The sequence below is a fragment of the Elephas maximus genome, chromosome 2, assembly GCF_024166365.1.
Source record: "Elephas maximus indicus isolate mEleMax1 chromosome 2, mEleMax1 primary haplotype, whole genome shotgun sequence".
NCBI classification, from domain to species: domain Eukaryota; kingdom Metazoa; phylum Chordata; class Mammalia; order Proboscidea; family Elephantidae; genus Elephas; species Elephas maximus.
In genome coordinates, this window is record NC_064820.1 from 203,826,859 (window position 1) to 203,832,565 (window position 5,707).

General features: G+C 37.8%; 1 pseudogene; it reads left to right on the top strand.

Moving 5' to 3' along the window:
- Positions 1-396: 396 nt before the first annotated feature.
- On the top strand, positions 397-1,188 carry LOC126067552 (olfactory receptor 2T1-like; annotated as a pseudogene).
- The last annotated feature ends 4,519 nt before the right edge of the window (positions 1,189-5,707 follow it).

Here is a 5,707-nt window from a genome sequence, read left to right on the forward strand (position 1 = left end):
CTTGCCAATAGTAATGCAATCATTCTTGTGGCCCATGACTCTTTCCTGAGAATGGGAGTGAATGGGGGAAAATCAGAAATAAGGTCATGAATGGGGAAAATCAGAAATCAGGTGAAGACCTATGAAAATTAGCTCAGAGCTTCTTTAATATGTTTACATTGACCAAGGAACCCTGGTCAAGCATGACAGAGGAAAGGGATTGAAGGATTAAATCCATAGTCCAACAGCACTCCATTATATCTCATTGTTTTCTTTCTGTTATTTAATTCTTTTAAACAAAGCATAGTCATGGATCAAAGAAATGAAGCATAAGGCACAGATTTTTATCCCCCTGGGACACTCCTTGGATATGAAACATATCAGTCTTTTTATTTGTGCCATGCTTCTGATCTTTTCATGGCTCTCATTTTGAACTCCACTCTCAATCTCCTGATCTGGGTAGATTCTTACCTCCACATACCTATGTAAGTCCTGCTGAGGCAGCTGGCCCTCATGGACTTGACATTAATTTCTAGCTTTGTCCCCAAAATGGCCATCAACTTCTCAGGGAGGAGAAACTTCTCATGGTTGGCCTGATCTTCTTTCTGACTCTAGGAACCGCTGAGAGCAACCTCATCACCCTCATGTCTTATGATCAGTATGCGGCCATCCACAACCCTCTGAGATATGCCATCATCATCAGTCTGTGTACAGATGGCTGCCTTCTCCTGGGCTGGAGGTGCCGTTACATCACTAGTACACACAGCCTGTGCCATGCATTTCCCTACCTGTAGTAAAAAGAAAAAAAAAAAAATTTTTTCTTTTTAGTTTCAGAGAGAAGAGATTTCCCATTTCCTCCATGAGCTCACAGCCATCCTAAAGTTGGCTTGTAAGGATATCTCTGCTTATGAGAAGGCTGTGGTGGTGACAAGCAACATGGTACTTCTTAGTCCCTTGTTCCTCATCTTGTCCTCTTATGCTGTCATCTTCCTTGCCATCCTCCACATGAACTCCTCAGAGGGCAGGGACAAAACCACTCCCATTTGACTGTGGTATGCCTCTACTATGGTCCTGTCATGGTGGTCTAGTTCCTATCATAATGCCAAGCTGGGCCAGGTACTCTTTATACTGAGCACTATGTTGAACCCCCTGTTTTATAGTCTTAGGAGCAAACAAGTGGTGGGAGCCTTAAAGAAGGAGCTGGGCTAATAAAAATGGCTAATACCGACATCAAATTAACATAAGAAGATAAGTCCAATTGTAATCATTAACTTTAATGCAACCGAAGTAAATTTTGATTATATGTAACGATGTCTTAGCTTTGGAGTAACTCATTCACTTAACAAATACTTGACTATGGCTTCCTATAAAATTGCTTTAGAATCATGGTGGGGTTTCTCAGGCTCCATAAACCTAGGTTTCTGTATATGGCTACTCCTTGGAAACACTATGAGGAAGTTCTACGCTGTCCTATAGGGTTGTTATTAGCCGGAATTGACTCCCGAGCAAAGGGTTCTAGTGCTTCCTCCTTTGAAGCCTCCTGGCTATGTTAAGTCCCCGTCTGAGACTGTAGACTTCCAGGAGTTAGTTATTCCACAAATGTGGTGGTGATAAGAAATGATGATAAAACTTTACAAAAATATCCAGGAAAGTTGGAACAAGATATCACATTATATCTCTGAGCAACATAGAGTTCTCATCCAACCCCACGAAGAAGTGCACCTCAGAAATGAACGCAGAAATGCCTGATGCCTGTACTCTCCACCTTCCAACACACATGCGCAGCCATCCACACCCTAAAGCAGCCACATATCAACTACCCCTGATGCAGTTATGCTTTTGCATTTCCAACACCTTAATCAAGTTTCCTGAAGAATTGAACAGTAATAGTTCAACAAAGCAAAGAGTAGAATGAAGCTGCACAAGATTACATATTATGATCATAATTGCAGGCAACTGAGCCTAAATTAAACTACTTGAATGAAATGTTTTGACTAAGCTCATAAAGTAGTTAATTTGAATTGAATTAGCTTATTCAAATAAGTAAAATGATAATATTCATTTATGTAGTAGATTACATTGATTGATTTTCTAATGTTGAACCATCTTGCATACCTGGTATAAATCCTACGTGGCTGCGGTATATATATGTATATATTTTTTGATATGGTGCTGAATTCTATTGGCTAGAATTTTGTTGAGAATTTTTGCATCTATATTCATCGTAATTTTTTTTTTTTTTTTTTTTTTGTGGTGTCTTTGCCTGGTTTTGGTATCAGGGTTATGCTGGCTTCATAGAATGAATTTGGATGTATCATTTCCTTTTTTTTTTCTGTTCTGAAATAGTTTGAGCAGTACTGGTGTAAGCTCTTCTCTGAATGTTTAGTAGCATTCTCCAGTGAAGCCATCTGGGCCGGGGCTTTTTGTTTGTTTGTTTTGTTGGGAGTTTTTTTTTTTTTTTTTTTTTTTTTACCTTTTCAATCTCTTTTGTTATGTGTCTGTTCAGATTTTCAACATCATTTTATGTTAGTTTGGGTAGGTAGTGTGTTTCTAGAAATTTGTCCATTTCCTCTAGGTTTTCAAATTTGTTGGAGTATAGTTTTTCATAACACTCTGCTTTGATCCTTTTTATTTCATTTGTGTCTGTTGTAATGTTCCCCCTTTCATTTCTTATTTGGGTTATTTGCATCCTCTCCTGTTTTTCTTTTGTCAACTTGGCCAATGGTTCGTCAATTTTGTTGATCGTTTCAAGGAACCAACTTCTGGTTTTGTTGCTTTTTTCTATTGTTTTTCTATTCTCTATTTCATTTATTTCTGCTCTGATCTTTATTATTTCCTTTCTTCTGGTGGCTGTGGGCTTCTTTTGCTGTTCTCCTTCTAATAGTTCAAGCTGTGTCGCTAATGTTTTGATTTTTTCCCTTTCTCCTTTTTTGATGTGTGCATCTATTGCTATGTTCCAAAGGTTTTGGTATGATGTTTTCATTCTTGTTTGCTTCTAGGAATTTTTTGATTCCATCTCTGATATCTTCTATTACCTAGTGGTTTTTAAGTAGGGTGTCATTCAGTTTCCATGTAATTGATTTTTTTTTTCCTTTACTCTTCCTGTTGTTAACTTGTACTTTGACAGGATTGTGGTCAGAGAAGATACTTTGTATCATCTTAATGTTTGTGATTTTGTTGAGGGTTGCTCTGTGGCCTAAGATGTGGTCTATTCTGGAGACTGCTCCATGTGGGTTGGAAAAGAATGTGTACCTTGCAGCTGTTGGGTGGAGTGTTCTATATATGTCTGTGAGGTCAAGTTGGCTGATTGTGCTCTTTAGCTTTTCTGTATCTTTGTTGAGTTTCTTTCTAGATGTTCCGTCCTTTACCGAGAGTGGTGTGTTGAAGTCTCCTACTATTATTGTGGAACCGTCAATTTCTCTTTTCGGTGGTGGTAGAGTTTGTTTTATGTATTTTGGAGCCCTGTCATTGAGTGTGTAGATGTTTATTATGGTTAAGTCTTCATGATGGATCACCCTTTTAGTCATTATATACTGCCTTTCTTTGTCTTTTATGGTGGGTTTTGTCTTAAAGTCTATCTTATCTGAGATTAGTATTGCCACTCCTGCTCTTTTTTGATATTTATTTGCTTGATAAACTTTTTCCGTCCTTTGATTTTTAAAAAATTTACATCGTTGTTTCTAATGTCTAACTTGTAGACAGCATTTTGAGGGATCATGTTTTTTTTAACCATTCTGCCACTCTGTGTCTCTTTATGGGTGCATTTAGGCCGTTTACATTCAGTGGAATTATTGATAGGTGTGTGTTTATTGCTGTCATTTTGTAGTGCTTTTTTTTCAGTGGTGCTAATGTTTTCTTTGTTCCTCTTACTTTCATGGGCTGAGTCCCTTTTGTTTGTGGATTTCTTTTTCATTTCTTTTGCTATTGTAGAATTTGTTTTTATTGAGACTTTATGATTTTCTTCTTTATTTTAATGAGTAGGTTTGTTAACTTTCTTTGTGGTTACCTTGAAATATATACTTATCTTCCTAGGTTTGAACCAGTCTATTATAACTTGGTATCGCCTTGCCTTCCTCTCCATTAGGAAGCGCTATACCTACACCGTTGATTCCCTCTTTTATTGGTCTGATGTTGTTGTCATTTACAGATTAACCTCTCTAGCTCCCTGTTGCAATTCTTTTGGTTTTGGATAGTCCTTGAGAGCTCATTTCCTACATCTGGCTGATACAATCTTGTGCTAGATTCAGGCTGTGGTCTGATGTTGTTTGTTCTCAGGCAAAAGGACTCCTTTTAATAATTCTTGTAGGCTTGGTTTGACTTTTACATATTCCCTTAATTTCTGTTTATCTGGAAATGTCCTAATTTCACCATCATATCTGAAGAAAAGTTTTGCAGGATATATTATTTGAGGTTGGCAATTTTTTTCTTTGAAAGTTTTATATATGTCATCCCATTGCTTTCTTGCCTGTAAGGTTTCTGCCGAATAATCAGAGCTTTGACTTATTGTTTCTCCTCTGTATGTGGCTTTTTGTTTTTCTCAAGCTGCTCCCAGGATTTTTTTCTTTGCCTTTGGTTTTAGTGAGCATGATTATGATATGCCTTGGTGGTTTTCTTTTGAGGTCTATCCTATATGGGGTTTGTTGAGCTTCTTGAATGGTCAGCTTTTTATCATTTATGATATTAGGGAAGTTTTCTGTCAGTAATTCTTCAATGATCTCTGTGTTTTCCATTTTCTCTCCCTGTTCTGGAACTCTGATCACTTGCAAATTTATGCTTTTGATTGTATCCCACGTAATTCTCAGGGTTTCCTCATTTTCATTTGTTCTTTTTTTCTAATTTTTCCTCAAACAGAGTTGTACTGAAGTGTTTTTCTTCAATTTCACTGATCCTGTCTTCCATTATTTCAACCTGCTCCTCAGCCCTTTTATGAGTGTCCATTTCTGAAATCTTATTTATCTTTTGGATTTCTAATTGTTGTTTTTGTATGATTTCTAGCTATGCATTTATTTCAGCATTTTGTTCCAATATTATTTCCCTGAATTCTTCCACTTTTTGTCTGTCTTTTCCACAAATTTGTCTATTTTTCCTCATTTTTGTCTGCTTTTTGCTTCAACTCTTGCATAGCTCTGAATATTAGAGATTTGAATTCCCTGTCAAGTAGTTCTAGTGCCTTTTCTTCTACTGGAAAGTCATCTGGTGTTTTATTTTGGACACCTACTGGAACCACCCCGTCCTGTTTTTTATGTTTTGATATTGTCCGCTGTCTTCAGGACATTCAGTAGTTATTTTCTTCATTTCTTGATTGTAGATTTTTTTGCTTCATCCTGTTTTTTTGTTTTATTTGGTTATGTATGAGCAGGTGGGCTGTGCATTCTTTGTTGTTTGCTCACCTAGAGCCATGATACTTCTCATCTCCTTGTCCAATGGGCGGGGCCAGTCAGTCAGCTATGGTGCTGCAGGGAAGGTCCAGCTGAAGGGGAAGGACTGCGATGGGTTGTTTGTGGCACGTACTAGGGCCACCAGGGTGGGCTAGGAATCACAGCTGGACAGGTTCTGGAAGGCCATGACTGTGCTGCTCTGGGGTGTGATGTTCAGCACAAGGTTCAAATAGTCAGGAAAGAGGATGGAGGTTGTAATGTGTAGAGCTAATATGGGTATGGTAAAGATGAGAGAGAAACAGGAGTCAAAAACAAACAAACAAGCAAACTAAGGGGGAAAAAAGTGCAAA